The following is an 18,987-nucleotide window of genomic DNA, read 5'->3' on the forward strand; positions in this document are numbered from 1 at the left end:
TTATTCGGAAAGTGGAGGAGCATAATTTCTCAAGCAGCTCTACTGACAATGAAATCCTTTAGGATTTCACAACATTGCTTCCTACTGTGTTTCCTCCAACTCCAGAGAAAAACAAATGCAAAGATTTGCAAAGCATTAAAATAATGGCAGGCATATGATTTATTGTACTATGCATGATTTAGAGCACCATGTTTACACCAAGCCAGTAGCACATCTGCAATGGCATTACATGACTTTTCTCAATAAAAGAAAACAGTGTCAGGAAGCAATTATATAGAAAGACCCACTAATATTATATTAGGCATGTAGCCTTTAAAAATAGGAGGCATTTTTTCTTATATAAAAGTTAAATCTGATCATGCAGATCACACAGTAATTATTCTTTTTTAAAATCTTGTTAGGTATAAAGATTGCTGATACTTGGGAAGCAAACAACAGGGACATTAATAGCAGTGGCTTGCCAGATTCAGAAATGAGTCAAATATTATCCCCATCCTTTCACTGCAGTTTACCTGATTAATCTGAACCTAACCAGCTCGTCTCTTCTTGATGCCTATGTGAGAACAACTAAAAGGAAAACAAAAGTCGTTGCTCAAAAACGTGCCTTACTGAGCTTCTTGTGGCTCCTGTTGCCAAGGAAACCTGAGCAAATTCCTCTCAGAGAACACCCTGAATTGCTTAAGCCAGCCAGGCTTCAACTTGGTATCAAGAAAGGAAACAAAGACTGAAAACAAACAGAACAACATGGTTGTAAAGCACATTGGGGAGAGAGAGAAAGAAAAATAAACTCCAGGATAAAGCATCTGCTAGTGAAGAATATCTTTCATTTAGGTCAAATCAAGGCTTTTCAATCTCTGTCTATTGTTCCCCCTCTGGAGGAACCCGTTACTTCAGACAAATGGGAGAGAGAATAGGTGTCTTGTTTCAGTCATTGAGTTGATGGTGTTACAAATCATCTGTCTTTTGGAAAACTGCCTATTAGTGTTCTCTGATCCTTCATGAAAAGGAAGCTGATTAAAATTATTAACAAAATTATCTTCCACTTTTTATTTTGAAGCGTGATCCTAGCTAGGAGATGAACAATATCAGTAATTATCACTGGTTTAATCAGATGCCTTTTGTACAGTTTTCTCTCTTCCCTCCTCCCGTTCCTGTTTTCTTCTCTGTTTTTTTCTGATCATAAATCTCAATGGTTTCATTAAACATTTAGGGCAAAATTCTGGCACTTTGCAGATTCAACAAGAAAAGAGGCATATATTAATGCTGCAAAAACATCAATATTATGAGCCCATGTCCTGGCCAGCCCAGACCTTCCACACTTCATATCTCTCCCCTCAGCATCATTCCCTGAAGGGGTCATTCGTTCCAGGAACAAGAGGTGATGCATGGGTTGGGGCACTTAAAGCCTTGTGTCCATGACTTATAGACTGCTATGATCACATCTTCGGATCTTCTGGGCCCACCCTTTCTATCCTCATCATCATTGTCTCCAATGCCCTGGAATGTGCTGCAGCCATGTGAAACACCATCCTTGGGCTGAACTTTCTTTACTGTCTCAGTCTAAGGAGCAGAATGGCCAAGGTGGATGAACACCTGAGATCAGACAACCGATACTTTCAAGGGGCAGGAGGAAGAGCTGCGACCATCAGAGGTGGCTCTCAAGAGCTCTCATGTCAGGTTAAATCAGGTTTACACTACAGATTTTGAAGGACTTTTTCTGACATAATAGGAAACCAAATAAAAGCAATCCAGCCACAAATCAATAGAAGAAACCTTCTGAAATGATGTCTTTTTCTGCCAGGCTCACAGCAGCAGAATCTATAAAGCATGGGGTGATCATAAGGTGGGAAGTAGTCAAGGATAATTCAACTGTTACTTGGAATAATAATAAAAAATTAATGAAGTCTATAAAAATATGTTTAAAATACACATTTAATTAATCCTCTTTCCAATTCTCTGATACTGTGGCAGAGGACTTCTGAGGATCTAGAAAAAGAGGGGTAAATCACCATGAGTTTTGGAGGGATGCCATGAGAAAGCTGGGAGCTAAACTGAAGAACTGCTGAGGCTTCCCTGGCAGCCTTAAATAGCTATTTACCTTGTGTATGCTGCAGTCCAGACTTGGCATTTTCCACCCTTGCTTTAATGTTTTTTATATAAATATAGAGGGTTTTTTCCTTTCTGTGAGTTTCGTTAAGGCTTTTCAGATAACAGATAAGAGGAAAATGAGTAAGAATGTGAAAGAAGCTGTGTCAGAGAAGCTTGTGAGAGTTGGCAAGAAATCTTTGGTGCTATTGTGACTGATCAGCTAAGAACACAGCAAGAGCCAAACAGCCCTCTCCATAGATTATTTCTGCACAGGGTATTCATGAGTTTTTGCTTATGCAATTTCTGCCTGATCCTTTCATTGGGAAGATGGGATTTGCTCTCCATGTGGACCAAGAGGAAAATTCAACTACCCAAATGTTCAGTTCCTGGCAAACTTCTGTATAGTCAGTCATCTATGCAGCCTGATTGATACTGAGGGAAAGCACATTTTTAAATACACAATAGCTAATGCAAAAGCCAATCTGTATGAGTAAGAAAGGTATATTTTAAACACTCGATAGTCAGCAGGTTTTTAAGTACTGGAAGCAAGTTGTACATTTAGTATAGAGATTGAAGTAGAAGTGTCTTGTCTATGCATAAATATCTATGAAGTGTTGGTTAAACACATCTATAATTAAATATACTCTCTTTTTTAACATAATTTTCCACAAGAAAAACTCAAGTAAAATTCACATAGGAATTTTTAGAGTCAAAAAAGTTTCTAGTCCCTTCTATTCAGAACCATATGATAGCTATCCTGCTGCTCTGGCTGCTGTAGCTTGTGGGACTTGACAAGGTGTGTGTCATGATGATACTAACTCATCCTACATGCTCTGCCGTAACTTTCACTTCTCCAAGCCCCGTGGAAGCTCTCAGTGACCAACAAGTTCCCATTAAATCTCTGCCCTGCGTGGCTTTTAGGCAACCCCCCTGGAGAAGGAAAGGAGAAATGGTATCCAAAAATTGTTCTAATTTAAGTGAGAAAGGAGAGCAGTGAGACAGACAGTAGCATTAACCTTTGCTGCTTACAGTCCTTCATGCCCACAGGATGGGGAGAGCAGAACTGTTCCCCACTTTCTGACCAAAAGCTCTGCTTTTCATTTTCTTTCACTTGTAGACAACTCTTCCATTTTCAACCCTTTGTCTGTTGTTTATCTGGTGCTCTGAATAATCTCTCCTACCATCGCATAAATTTTCCATTTGGAAACAGTCAATTTCTTCCCTAGTGATTGTGAAAGAGAATATTTTTACAACCAGCAAACTTGAGTTTGGTAACCTGTGAAATTCTCATCTACAGCCTCAAGAGGATCCAAGCTAAAATATAAACTACATCTCAGTGTTTTTCACTGGGTGAAAATAGAATGTACTGTACCTGAATCCACCGCTTAATTTCTCATGAATAACACCTGGAAGGAAAGCTGCCAGTAGTTCTCTCCAGCTCTTCTCTCCAGTCCACCTATCCTACCACCTTTCATAGTGTCAGCAGCTCTGTGCAGCTCTTTAGCTCCCTTGAAGGCAAGTGGTGCTACTGTATTTGGCCATCACGTAGGTTATAATATCTCACTTTTACCTAATGGGAACCTGGAAGCATCGAGGCAGATAGCAGAACATTCCTTGTGAGTGGCTCAGGGCAGCTAGCTTTCCTTTTTTGACTCTATTTCCCCATGAGACCTGCTCTAAATTCAGTTTTAGAAGAACAGAAGGAATACCCTGAGTGCTGGAAGTGTGCAGGAGCTGGTCATGGACAATGGACCTCCTTCCTGCAAGACATGACTGGATATGCAGTCACTTTGGGATCAAAATGTCAAACTCCTTTTGATGACATGAACTTTTCTGACAGCTTTGAGACACATAGCATTTCCACTCCCCCCCCACACACAGTGAAACAGGAACCGAAACGACAAGGGAGTTCTTTGTTGAAAACGAAAGAGGATGGGAAGGAAAGGAAACATGAGATTCATTTTAAATCATTGCAAGCATTCAGCTGTCAAGGGAAAGATGCTGTAAAAGGACCACGTAAAATAAACATTATTAACCTAGTTACAAAAGTTGACTTAAACCTTGTTATTACTGGTGAACCTCAAAATCAAGTTTTCTACATGCTTTTAGTATAACAATTGTTTAAACCTTGTTTAAAGCTTAAACCCATAAGTCTTTTGGGAATAAAAAAGACTGATGCACCTTGTTCAGTCCAGGTACATATACCTGGACATGTATAGTCTGGAGCAGAGAGTGGAGGTGTCATGGAGCAGGGTGGGCAGTGGCAGGTTTCCTAACGTCCACAGCAAGTTCTTGAAGGAGTAGGTGTGATGCACTATCTGACATCAGCACATCTCCAGAATCCACAGATTTAAGATGTTTTTTATATGTATTATATTTATTACTCCAGTTGGAAGTCGGAAGCACTGTTATTTAAGTGCTGTTTGTCTTCCTTTTTCTTTATTACTGCAATCAGTAAGATTAATCTTAATTAAAAGTCAAAAGTTCAACGATAGTTCAAAAAGGAGTAGCTACAGCTTTGATGGCCTCTTGAAAAGGCTACCTGGATTTTGTTTAAAAAATGAGAACGCTGTAGTTTTTGTTTTATTTTGCTTATTAAGTTCTACTTCCATGCCTGGCTTTGAGGGTTACCTTCTCAGTGAAAACATCTGTGTATGTCTCTGATAAGCTAATGCTGTACTGAAGTCTCAAATGTATTCTCCTTGGACCCTGTAATGCATTATAATGCAGCATTTAATAACAGTGGACATTTTTAACAGTACATGACAACATGAAATAGAGCTGGGCTTTTTAAAAGTTTATAACTGTATTGTATGATTACGGATTTGTGTAGGATTTTAATGTAGCTTAATGCAGAAAAAAATGCGCCCAAGGTGTCAAGCACAGTAGCAAATATGACAAAAGTTCTTCTTTCTGGGTATGTCTCCATTTTAATTTGCTCCTACAAAATACACAGTGTGGAGAAATCAAGTATTTATTTCAGTCATATTTTCCATTTCCAATGTTTATGTGTCATCTGGAGGTGTTTAAAAGGCATTTAGATGAAGTTCTTAGGTACATGGTTTAGTGCTAGAGTTAGGTTGTGGCTGGACTCAATGATCCTGAGGATCTCTTCCAACTGAAATGATTCTATGATTCCATATACGCACTCAACTAAGGAAAATGAAGCAGAGATACTAGTCTTAAAATAGCTGGATTTGGGACTTTGTACTAATGTCCTCATCTAAGAAATGAATCATTGTACAATAAAGGCTAAAATTAACAGAATTCCATCAGGGAACTATACTTGTGCTTAGTTTTCCCTAACTTTACATCTTTACAAAATACACCAAAGGCAAATTTTAGTAGTCATGTATGTTCAAGATCTGAACCCTGCAGCAGAGAATGACCCACTAGCACTAACCATAAATAGTTCTTTAGGGCAGATTATTTTTGTGATGACAACAGAGGCCCTAGGAAGTCAGGAAACCCAGGTCCTCACTGCTCTTCCAGCCACTGCCTCGCTCTGCGGTGGTGAACCACCTACCCTGTCTGCTCTGTTAAAACACTGATATCTTCAAAAAATCTGGAAGCTCTAATCTTTGTTCAGCCTCCTGGCAGCCCTTTTTAGCTTTTGTGTCTAAGAGAATTTCACCTCTGGTTATGATGGTGCAGGCCTTGACATCTTCTGCTGCATATTTTGGAGGTAGAAAATATTTTAATTACTTTTTAGGGTCAAAAATGTTTTGTAATTTGAATTTTGAGAAACATTTACTTTTAAAGTCTTATTCAAGACACCAGAATGAAAAGAAAATGCAAATTAGCAACTTATTTGTACATTTGTAATTTATTTTTCCTTTAAATGTTAATGTGGGTAAAACACCTAATTCTGCATACAACTTTCATGTTGCTTTCTGTCATTCTATGTATGACTGTAGTCAGCTAGAGGACAAAATAATTATTGTGCATTTCAGAGGATCCAAGCCTATTTTGAGCTATACACATCCTTTTGGGAAATAAGTTCCGTATTACTAAGAGACAAGACAGTGTATTTATAGAATTTTCACTCGCTTGCAGATTTTATACTCTTTTTGTATGGTGCTGCAATCTCTATTGCTGACTATTGAATAATTGATATACAAATCAAGATGTGCACGATACTTCTGTAAGGCACAGCATAAACCTGTGTCATTCATTATGGATTTGTTTGGGTCATGTATTCAAAGGAAAGATGCACATAACTTTCATGATCAGTGAATACTGAGCCCAAAACATTAACACAGTAATATGTTTATGAGCAAATATTCAGTTTACTCTAATTGAACACTGATGGAATGGCTTGTTGTTCTTCTTTCCTGCTGAAATATAACTGAATATTCAAAATGCATTTTCTGGCATTTCAGACCTGCAAATCAGGAGAAAATTACAGCAAAACCACAATGCCATACACTTGAAGCTCTCAGGACTGAGCATCAAAATGAGAAATGCCTCTATAAAACTAGAGGTATGCACTGACTGATCACTTAACAAAATAAATAGATTAGAAATGCAGTCCAACTAGAAGGAGGTTCCACCATTCACTCAGTAATAAAAAAGTACTGCATATTGCGTTAAGCTAGAAATAAATATGAAAGGTCTTCCAGAATCAGTGTAATACACAATAAGTAAAATGGAAAAGTACTTTTCTCCAGAAGGGCTATCTAATCTGAGAGACAAATATGCCTAAATCATACATAGTCAAACAAGCCAAACAGTTACACCAGGGATATATTTTCTCACGAAGGAAATTTTACAAAAGGGCATAATGTGCACTCTCTACATATAGACCATTCCAAACGTGTAATCCGGAGTCTGCTCATGCCAGAGTATCCAGCAGCCATCAGCAAGGTGAGCAGCCTTCTCTCTCTGATGGTATGGGAAGTGAGAGGACAAAGGACGAAAGGGGGCAGACACAAAGGTGCCCTATGTCCCGCTGCCAGCGTTACCCTCTCTGCTCCAAGTAAAGCCATACACCAGCGCCAGTGATATGGGCTGCTGGGAAGTGATGCCTGATGAGGGTGTCCAAGGGCTCTTCTGGGCAGTGAGTCTTGCAGGCAGAAGCACCAGTCTGCCTGCTCAGAGCTCTGCCGAGTAACGTTAGCCTCTCACTCAAGCATATTTTTCAGTTTCACTTACCCTACCATACCTGTTTTATCACAGGGCAGTATCACTAGTGCCACAGCAAGTATGTTTTGGTATCTGTAGTAGACGCTACTTTATGTTTTCCCAGTAACAGACAAGTAGGGACAAAGGTTCATCAGTGAGTAATGAATCAAATGTTAAGGTGGAGACAAGATTTAATTGTTTAAACATAGTCATTGCAGGCATGTATCAGCCTTCCCTTTGAAAAGTACTGAGCTACAGACGATGGGCAAGAAAATTTTGGATTTTTTCAATTTAAAGCTTGATCATATCAGCTGCTCCCAGTCTGAGCAGTTACAGGTTCTTTATTTTACTAATTATAAGAGTAATTATGCCATTAGTTCTCAGAAAGTAATTTTAATAATTAGGTCAAACACAAAGCAACTCCAATCTCATGACATACTAATTTAAATTGTTTGGATATTGTAATTTAGTAGGAGGAGTCAGTGCTAGAGTCATTTTGGGGATTGTAAGAAAGAAAATACAGCTGGAGAAATAACAGAAGATGAATTCTCTGTCGGAGATGTTAGTTAAGTTGTTTCTTGAATGATGTTAAGTGAATAACATTAAAGCTATTTGATAGTGATGACAGATAAAATTATCATGTATTGAAAAATATATTAAAGATTTGATTCAGAGGCCATAATTTTGAATGAGCATACCAACCCCTCTATTACTCTAGCAGAACAAGAAAACATTTTCAATTCACCCATCTAATTTTCTTGAGAAATGAATCCATTCATATCTCTGCATGATATATGCTATTCTCAAATCCAGTTTCTAATCTTTGTTGCAACCTCATAAATCTTGAACAAAATTTACAGACACCAGGGGGCTTAGGCCACCAAAGCCAATTACACTGATGTAAAATCCATGTACGTAAGATATTTGGAACGAAAGAAGAAGGGAAAGAAAAGGGAGAGACTGTTCAGGCCAGGACAGGAAATTAAGGCAATGTCAAAATCACTCCAGACCTGGCTTCTAGCAGTTTGCCTTCACCAATACTTTTATCCATTCATGTCCAGACTTTTTTTTCTAGAAAGAGACTTCATTCTAGTGCATTTTTATGAGACTGCTTGCTCAACGGAGTATTTTTCAATGAAAGTACATATGATGGAGTGAGGTCCTTTGTACTGCACAACCCTGAACTTTTCGTGAGTAGAATTTAGAAGCATGCCTACAAAAGTCCAAGAATGAAGGAGAGTTATTTTCAGCCATCCATGTCTAACATGACCTGAGAGCCATCTGGTTTTGTGCCTTTGGCAGGGTGAATAACCCAGTAGATAACTCACTTCCCAGCAAACACGATATAAATCCAATCAACAACATATGAAACCTTTCTGGTTATGACGAAGCAGAAAGTCACATTTGACATCTCTCTATCCTATGAAATTATTCAGAATTCTCCCCTCTGAAAAGAGAACACCCACACAGAGATCACACATCAAACAATTCAGGATCCCACTACCTGCACCCATCAAAACACAGAATACAACAGATATGTCCTTGAAAGCTTTGCTGACATTCAAAGTTTTTTTGATTTATTTACGCCTATTGAGGGTGCAATGGAATGGAAAAGCAGGCATACAAGCTTTTTGCTACACACGCAAGGAACAGACAAGTTGAAACTTTGGAATTCCATTTTGTGAAATGCTTTTGCATCATTTTATTCAAGCAGTAAACATTGCGGTATAAAAATTATCTTTACATGGAAAACATATTCTTCTCAGCCCATGATACCCAATTAATCTGACATTTTGCATTAAAAATTAATGGGACTGGCGGCTTGGTCAAAGAATATGTATTTTTACTGACATAACAGAAGGTTGCTGGCAAGTCTCATTACATTTATTGCAACTATGATTGTCTTTAAACACATATCAGTAAACAGCGTGATGTTAGAAATTAGAAGCAGTCTGGAGGAAGTATGAGAAATTTCTGCATTTTAAATTTGTGAAACTAAAAAGTAAATTTATGCATTGGATTTATCACTACAAAACACTATTCAGAGCTTAGCTAACATTTCCTGAAAATTCTAATTCTTTAAAATTTGGTAGGAAAGATTAAAATATACACTGCAGATCATATTGATAGTTTTCAAATTCTCACTAATATTGTTTCACACTTTTTTTATGGACTTTTAAAAAAAAAAATGAAATTCAAGGAAGTCTTTGAGTGATTAGGTAGAAAAGATTATGTATTTATTTCTGAAAATAAATGTCCCTAGAAACAATTTTTCTGCTGCCTGTACAAAGAACTGAATTTTGAACTAAGAGTGATGAGACAACTGTGGTTAGAATTGTTAGGGATTTTTACTGTCTAGAAGGAATGTTTGTAATGGTGAATTTTTAAGCATGTCTACACATAACAGTTATGCCATTTGCAAATCATATGCAAAAGAAACCCATTTGCATGCAGTATGGAACGTGAGATTTAGACCAACTATGAATCCCACAAAATTCCCATGTCACATTCCACAAAAATAAAGATATTTAGCCACTGCTTTCATTGAATTAGTTACTTATGTTCACAGAAACACTGACCATACTTTCAAAACCTAGTGAAAGGATCCTTCTAACTGGGTCAGTGTACCTCCTCTAAAATAGTTTTACAGAATTGCTCCCATAACTACGTCAAAGGCTGCTATATTTTTGGAACAAGTGTTGTGGTCTTTATGCAACAGAATCCAGATTTGTTGTATGTAGTACAAGGACATATAAAAAATGACCTTCTAGCCCCTTCTGTGGAGCAGAAATCTCCCAGGAGAAAGCACGTGGTGTGGACATCACAATAACTTTAATTTCCATTCAAGGGTTCTATAGAAATTTTGCTCAAGTCATTTTTTTCCCCCCTCAAAGTGAGTAACTCACTTCTTGGACAACCTTGATCACACTTGTGCAGTATTTGTTCCTCTGTCATTCCTCAAAAAAGAAAAGTCAATTTGCCATAATCATTTTCTAATGTTGCAGCCTTCCCTTTTTGTCTCTTTCACCTGCTGCAATTTACACTGTATTAGCAGATGAACTAAATTCTAGACTGAATTAGTCTTCTGTGTTCTTCTGGAGTCCTGTTTGCACAGGTTACATGGGTGACCAAGATATGAATATTCTGAGGTTCAATTATCATTTGTCTCATGGCATAAGCTATTTTTTGAAATTTTAACTTCAGAATGCTCTAATTCTGTCTCATGGGTGCAGCTAAATCATCATGGATTCAAGACTTTTGATTGGCAACAGACAGGAACAGGGAAAAGTTGGAGGAACAGAGATTTCTATTAACTTAGAGATCATCTAGTAATGAAACTCTTTACCATGAATTTTGTAAGGAACCAATCAATTATAATTGAGCGGTTCAGAGGTCTTCCTAGAAGAATCTGGAATTTGAATAGAAAAAGACATTCAAAACCCTCAAGTGTATTTTTGATAGAGGTAAAAGTCATGACAGTTACTTTGCTTGTTTTGTGTGTAACTAATAGCTACTGAATTTTGCAGATGTATTTGTGAGAAACCTTTTTCACAGACTGCCATGCTTACCTTGTAACATGTGAGGCAGATACTCCCCAAAGTTGGGTTGTGAAGGTCTAGCTCTGGCACAAGCATTATGTACCTTCCAAAATACCCTCCCAGTTCTTGCTAGTCACAAATTCCTTACTGACAGCAATTGATGGTGGAGATCTCACAAGGTTACTGTATCCAGCTCTCTCTTACTGAACAACCTACTTCAGTCTGAGTTGCTTTCACCTATTTACCACAACCATCACATACTTCTCTCATGTGCTCTAGCTTTTGGGTCAACATTTAAGCTAATACCTATTTAACACTTTTTGATGTGCTTCTCAGTGGTCAGTGTTGGTGACATATGCAGGCAGTGTGCCCTGAGGCACGCTCTTCCTCATTGCATCAGTTCTCTCTCTCCATCACTCCTCCTGTCTTTCTGCTCTGAAGGTTCATGGTTCCAACAGTAGGGAAGGAAACTGTTCACTGCCTTCCTCTATTTTGCTCTCATTTCTCATTATTTTAGTTACAGTGAGGAACAGATTCCAAGACCATTCCAGAACAGCCTTCAACTTAGGCTCACTTGATTTTCTTAGAGGTCCTCAGTCCCATTTCATGCCTTTCAAGAACAATCATGACCAATTCAGTTTCAGGTCCCATGTACTTTTGATCTCAAGAAGAACATCTTCTGGTCTATCCTGATGTTTACCGTAACCTCAAAGTAAAGCAGGCAAGTAAGGTCTTGAGCATGCTAGAGTATGTATAAAAGCTTGGATGTTGAGTCTCCAGGTTGATCTGCATTGCACAAAACCAAATAGTTGCATACTGAAACTTTTCTGGCCAAACAGACCCATGCTTCCAAATTTGTAAGATGCATCAAATGACTGCTTTCTGCCATACTTTTAAGCAAAGTCTTCTTGGACTGCCAGCCACCAATCTTGAAATCTTACAAATAACTTAACAAATATTTCACGTATCCTAGTCTTGAAGATTTCTGTGTTAGCAAACACATTAGGCATTTTAAGGAAAAAAAAACCAACCAAACAAAAATCAGTTCATTTTGAAAATCTGATAGAATAAGAAATAAAGTCAATATTTTTTGGTGAAACCTTAAAGTAGAACAGTTCAATGTGCCAAAAAGTGACTGTTTTCAGAACATTTAATGTCAGAACATGACTGTATGCTCCAGAGCTGCAGTCAGTATCCAGTTCCTCTGCCACCCAATGCAGCTGTCCCCAGCCTTGAGACTGCAGAGACTCCTGGCCTCACTGGAATAAAGGTCTGTTTTCTCTGGCAGTTTGGGTTGGTTTATTGCGATTTCACAGTTTTGCAACAGTTTTAATGTAGACTATTGTCTTCATGAAGCAAAGAGAAAGTTCAAGAGAGATAACTAAGACTTCTGCTGGGCTCGATATTCTTCCTGCAACAATTCTCCTTTAGGTGGGTTACAACGTATTTAACTCTGCTATAAATGGTTTAAGATTTGTTATAAGCAGGCAAATGTCATTACCCTTACAATGCAAAAAGTACCTTAGTACTCTTGTAATATTCAGCACAGCTTTTGTGTGACATCCTTTGGTTCTTTTAGCAACTAAAATACAAAGAGATAAAGACAGGTTCCCTGTCCCAAGCAGCTCAGGATTTAGCCTTGCAAACAGTGCAGTAATGTCCCAGAGAAAAAGCAGAAGAGACATCAAGAAAATGAAGCAGTTATATACTGGGAACAAGTACATATCCCAGCAAAAGTCCAGGTAGAACAGTTTATTCTGATTTTTACACTTTGGAAATGACAGAAATAAGGGTTCTGGTAACCAGCTTCTTGTAGAGTTTCGTGGAAGTATATTTCTTCGTTAGGACCTTGGTGTCTCAGGATCAATAGGGTGAAGGCCATACAAACCTTTAGAAACCCCACCATGACAAGAACATTCTTCTGAGAAGGTGTTCTGGTAATATTGTGTCTCTATTCCCCCTACTTTGTTCTGGTACAAAGGCAAATAAAGTTTACTATTTTAAATTTGGGCATTGTTGTATAAAGGGCCAGAGCAATATTGCATGAACTGCATGGTTTTTGCCAGGCAGTTTTACAGAAGCTGGCAATAGTACAACAACGATTTGAATCCATTTCTTCAGGAATGAATTCATTAGAGTTCACTCTCATCATATTTTGAGCAATGGAGGGAGTGATTTTCAGATTTTAAAAAGTACTTAAAAAGTATCTCAAGTCAAAAAAAAAAAAAATTAATTCCTAGGCTGTCCCATATTCTGATCTCTAAGAACTAATTTAAAAACTGGAAAAACTTTTTAGCTTAAACACAGTTAATCTTAGCAATGAATTTGGTTTTACTGTGCCAAACTGTTGTTTGGATTTTGGGGTAAAGTTTTCTTTTACTTAACTAATTATTTCCTGGTTATCCTTTAGAAAACCTGGACATTTTCCATCACTTTGAACTATCTGTGATGTGCTAAAATATTGGTGCACCTCAGCATCTTGTGCAGCAATCTGGGATTTACTCCTCCAGATAGATGAAATGGAGATCATCCTATTCCTCTGTTTTTTTCATTATCTAGCTTTGTGTCTTTTTTAAGAATGTAAATCCAAGCTGCTATGTGTGCTCATTCTTTATTGCAGCTTTGCAGGTCATACAGAGCTCTCCAACTCACAATCTCTAAATTCTGCACTTCACAGAATGCCAAAAACTAGTCTATATTTTTGAAAATAAGACTAAGCCTTTCTTATGTGAAAAATAATGCAACTGACTGCTTGGTCTATTTCTGATGTACCATATTATGTCCTATGTCACACAATGTATCACATACATATTAGGTGTAATTCCTTAGTCCATTCTCCTTCACATAATAGGATCCAGTCAAGGACATTTCAGAGCAGAGGGAACTTCAGCCAAATGGATGGCTTCCTGAAAAATTCACAGCAGGACCTCTATAGCAAAACATTTTGGTGACAAATGAAAGGTTTCTCCAAGATGGTACCTAATTTAAGGCCAAGAATACTTACAGCAAGACTCTGCGATTGAAAGGGGCTATCAAAGAAAACAGCAGAATCACAAGCTAATCACAGCAACCTCTATCCAAGAATCCACTGAAATTTACCTCATTTATTCTGATGCTGATCGCTCTGTTCTTCATTGGTCTTTATGGAGACTTCACCACCATAGTGTCTGCCAGTGTCAATGGTGGTGATGAAGAGGATGGTGGAAGTACCGTAAGGACTGATGTATATAAAGTGAAGGTACTGGGTTTTAAGGTGAGCAAGCTGTAAAACACTGACATTAAGTCTATTACACAGCTCCCCCTAATGGTGTTTCTATAAATACAGTCACATATTGATGGAGGTTCTCCGATGCTGCTCTTCCATTTCTGCAGTAAACAAGACTATTCAGATGAGCTCTGTTTGTAAATGCCTTGCACTGCATCCCCCCAAAAAACGGCTTATGGATACTACAGAGCAAGGCCCATATTCTTCTCATTAGACTTCAGAGATCTCTCTCATCTCTGAGGATAAATAGGCTAGTCCTGGTAGTGGTACTGAACCACGGCATTGTTGAAGGCCTCATAGAGAGGAGACGACGGAATAAATATTAACAGCATTTGTTGGGTTGTTGCTGTTTTTGCATTTTCTCTCACTAATCGTTTTGCCATGTAGAATAAACTAGCTCATGATTTTTGAATCCTTGAGCTTGGCAATGCTGTTAACATGTAAAAGAATTTGTATCTGATGATCCTCCAAAATAAACTAACTGTATGTGAAGTGACAGGGGAACTTGGTCATCAAATGCAGATTCTCCACTGCAGGCTAACAATATCACCAAGGCCAAGCACTGAAAAATCATGAGTTGGATCCCCCAAAATCACAAAATTCTCTTTAAAATCATGACTGTTACATAAACAAGCACATTTTGGTTTTGATTGTTTTTTACATTGTCTAGTGGTCCTTGGAGCCTTCAGGCTACGTATGAGTGATGCTTTTTATTTCCAGATTTTTCCCACAATATATGGCCTGGAAACGTTTTTATTTAGTATATGAATACTGATGTTTTAACAAAAATCATATGACCCCTCTAACTAGGCCTTTAATGAAGACACCAAGACCCTTGCAACAAAATTCAGCTAGGAAGAATTGCATAGTCTGAGCATAAAGCTACTAAATAAAAACTTTGCATTATAATCTTGGTTGAGACAAAAAAAATTACCTCAATTCCCAGACAAAAATCTTTACCTCAGTTCCCAGACAAAAATCTATGCCTCTAGTTCAACTTCTGTATCTGCACAACAGGATTAATAGTACTTTATCCTAGGGCTTAATGCATATGGTGATTTTACCATTTATCTTACTCAAATATCTTGAATGCAAAAAGACTTTGTAAATGCTACATACTATTATTCTGTACTAATTTAGCCTCTAACAAAAAACACAGCCGTAGCATGCATTCAGGATTTTAATTTTCCTAGCCAGCATTCCTAGGAAGAGTTCCTTTACATTCAGCTGGGACTGTGGAAAATAGCATTTGCAGGGCACCAAACCCAGCATCGGTGGGGTGCCTGCATCCCATTTTGCAGTCACCCTGGCAAGTCGAGATCCCTGGCCTGGCTGCCTGGCACGGTGCAGCTCTGCCTGTCAGTGCTAGTGGAATATTCCATTATACATTAAACAATGTTTTCCAAAACAGATGAGTTATTTCTTACTGAAAACAACAACAACCAAATTCCCTGGAAGAAAACTCAAATTATTTGTGTTACCCAAACAGTAGGACACAGACTATCAATGCAGTTTCATTCGCAGTCTTGTTGCCAGAGCCACACCTAATGAACTCCTGAGGTGATCTTCCTGCCCTAAGATCGTCCCATAACCATAAGAACTAATCTAGCATGACGAGTTATAGTGATTAACTTCAAATGACTGGCTAAAATGATGTGATGAGATACTTCTGAGCCTGTGTCAGAACAGAAGACTAGCGAATAAACAGTGGCTATCGTAGTTTGCATTTCGATCCTCCCTTCATCCAAAGCACATTATAAATATCAGAGGTTTTTTTGCCTTACCCTTGACAGAAAGATAAAACATCGTTTAAGAAGCTCCACAGGGAGTGAAGTCAGGCATCTGCATTAGCTATTAACAACCTAAGTTGGTAGTGCAAGGTCCAGGGATTCTGTCACCCACGTTTCCACAAATAACCGAGGGCTGCAATATTACTTCAGTTTAAGCACCCAAATTAGAAACTGTAGTCAAGGTCACTTGCACAAAATCAGTAATGATCCCTTAGTCTGCTAATGCCCACGTTTCATACCCTAACCACTAACTCCTGTAGGAAATGTATTACTCGTTATCATAGAAGTTGAGTACATGATTCACACTTTCTGGAAGGTTTCATTTTATTTCTAAACAACTTAACTTTCACTTTTCAGATTTTCTTATGTGAACCAATATAAATCACTCTTTAGAGCTGGGGGCATGTTTTATGGGGGCAACTTCCCCTTTATTTTGACTTGCACTTCTCCCAGGGGCATATCTGAAGGAAGTTACTGTACACATGGTGGATGTGGGATTTAGTAAATAGGAAAGACATGAAATTTAAGTGATTTTTGGCAGTTATCCCTTTGTAAATGTTAGTTTTTTTCCCTGCAAAGGGTGTGTAACCCTTAGTGAATCAGCCTTTTAGTGTTTTATTTGGTAACAGACTTAATAGTATGTTGTACAGTGTCTAAAGGCTTAAGATTAAAATGATACGTATCCGGTAAAAGGACTAAGCTAATCCCCACCAGCTGGAACACAGTGCTGAGGGGCCCTCCTTTCTGGACGGATTTTGCATTGGAATTAAGACCTCTTCTTAAAACAAACGGAAGAAAGTTTGCAGAAGTGAAGACATACAGTAGTACAGCAAAATGAAGTTGCAGCAATAAAGCTACAGAAACTCTTCTTTTGGCTGGCTCCAGTCTTCCAAACTAGCTCAGACAGAGCACCAGTCCCTGCTTGCTGCAGTGCTGGGGCAGACAACCCTCTCTCTGCTGTGTGCAGCCATCAGTCTAATAAAAAGCCTTCTTCCTGATTTGGAAGACATATTACATTTGGATTCAAACTCTTCCAAAAATATACGAGATGTAGAAAACACTCCTCATTTGCCAGAAACACATTGGAGTTTTGCTTACATTACATTCTTTCCTCGTATATATTTGCGGGGGGAAAAAAAAGGAAAAAGAGAGAAAGAAAAAAAAAGGAGAGAGAGAGACAGTAATACACTGAACTAAAGACTTTCATCACAGTGATAAGATATAAGTTTGGGTAAAGATACTGGGAGACAGCTCATTCAATACTGTCTTGAATTCTTCTTTTACACCTCTTTCCAAAGTATAAATATGGACCTCATCCAGTTTTCCCAATCTGAACGACTTTGGCTGGGGGAGGTTGGTATGGAAGTCATTTCCCTTTTAGGTGCAGTAGCTGCTTTCCACAGACTCAACAAAGACATGAAATATCATTAACATCTGATTCTGAAAGGCTGACAACCACTTCTTTGTTTTACACAGCCATCCGGGGAAAGCTGTCGTGTATTACCATATCACTAGCAAAATTATACCTATTTGGCTCTGATAGGAGCTCTGGAATATTTTTCTCATTTTTTCTGGGATACAGTGATTGAATATGTCCATTGTTTTCACAACAGGCATTTCATAATTTAAACAGATATTATGTGTAAACACTATTTTAGTAAAGAGTGCGCATTGCTGAGCCAGAATCCTAAGCCTGGCTGACCTGTTCGGCACATGGTTTCAAGCATAAAGGCTAAATAAAACATATTTAAAAGCCAGAAAGGGGTGAGATAGTTTGTCCAACGTCTGCTGAATCATAGCAGATAATAGCCTTCTCCATCTTCAGACAAGCTGGAAGTCTCCGCAGGCCTCAGCAATGCTTCTCTGCTGCACGATGGAAGGAAGCAACTTAAAAGTCTTGCCTCAGGGATTTCTCAGCTCCAGAACTCATTGGAAGAGAAATAGGGAAATGCCACTTTTTATGTGTGCTTATTTCCAAAAGACAATCAAAGCATTCCTCTAAGTTATTTTAAAAGGTGCAAAAAGCATCTTTGTTTTTCTCTAATGCTCTCTAACACCCATTGGGATAACACTATTAATGTTAAAATGCTCTATCAGAAATTAAACTTCTTGGTCACATGCAAGTAGAAGAATTAAGAAGAATTATAATTCTATTTTTTTCAGGTTTTTTTTTTTTTTAGTTGACTGTACAGAAAATAGAATTTTCAAGTAACGGAGTTAGCTAATTATTTGCAAGACTGAGCAAATAAATGTAAACTCTGGTTATTTTTTTAAATACACATAATTAGTGTAAACCAAACCTAATACTATAAAAGAAATATTTTCTTTAAAGAACAGACTTAAATCTGCAAGTCCAAACTGATCCAATGCTTATCTCTTTCAGGTCCTGAAGGCTTGTAACAAGTATAAGTAAAAACTTCCTGGTTCCTCTGTCAAGAAGGGCAGTTAAGCTTGTTTATCACCCCTGTTCTACAGAGAAACTGGTCCCAAAGCAAGGAAATGCTTTGGTGCAAGGTCAAAAAGAGCATTTGTGCCAGATCTGGGAAGAGAACTCTTATCTGCTGCCTTCTAAGCATTTATTTTAACCACATCCTTCCATCTAATAGACCACAACTTTTTTCACCCCAAAAGCCAAATATTTCTTTGTTGCTTATTTTTCCCTATAAGGCACCTGAACACTAAACTGGAAAAAAAAAAAAAAGAATGCAAAAACTCTGAACAAGATATTTATGTCCTTCTTTTGTTCATTTTTCTCAGATATGCTGGTGAAAACGTTTCCTGGAAATTCACAGGAATGATGCAGGCTGAAGTGCTGCAAAAAAGATACCTGCCACTAGTATCATCAAGTGGCAGTGGCATGTTCTTTTAGGAACACAAGCAAATATTCTGTATTGTTGATACACTTTGCTATTTAAATTTCAGTTCTTGGTGGTATTTGCAGGGAAGGCAATGAAAGCAGTGAGAGATACTTTGATAAAGCCTTGCCTCTTAAGATGTGCTCAGGTCAGCAGGTGGCCCTGGAAGAGACATTTGCCCCCATAGAGTGTTGCTTCCCCTCTCCCAGAACCACTGTGTGTATGTAAATAAGATAAATTACATTTGGAATGTAGTGCTGCTGCACCACTTTTTTCTCAGTTTACTGGAATCTGTCTTTCAAAGGGCTGCTTTTCCCTTGGAAGGC

At 38.1% G+C, this 18,987-nt stretch overlaps 1 long non-coding RNA gene across 18 annotated transcripts in view; it reads right to left on the minus strand.

Moving 5' to 3' along the window:
- The window catches only part of LOC110362429 (uncharacterized), a 102,398-nt gene that overhangs the window by 67,744 nt on the left and 15,667 nt on the right, over positions 1–18,987 (minus strand). The window contains exon 1 of one of the 18 annotated variants that reach the window (XR_010470734.1): positions 13,851–14,870. The exons of 12 other annotated variants lie outside the window; for them this stretch is intronic. This is a non-coding gene — a long non-coding RNA (uncharacterized LOC110362429). Of the gene's footprint in view, positions 1–13,850; positions 14,871–18,987 lie in introns of those variants that run through there. 5 more of the 18 variants (XR_010470736.1, XR_010470737.1, XR_010470750.1 and 2 more) reach the window with 5 other exon arrangements.

The sequence above is a fragment of the Columba livia genome, chromosome 2 (assembly GCF_036013475.1).
Source record: "Columba livia isolate bColLiv1 breed racing homer chromosome 2, bColLiv1.pat.W.v2, whole genome shotgun sequence".
Lineage (NCBI taxonomy): Eukaryota > Metazoa > Chordata > Aves > Columbiformes > Columbidae > Columba > Columba livia.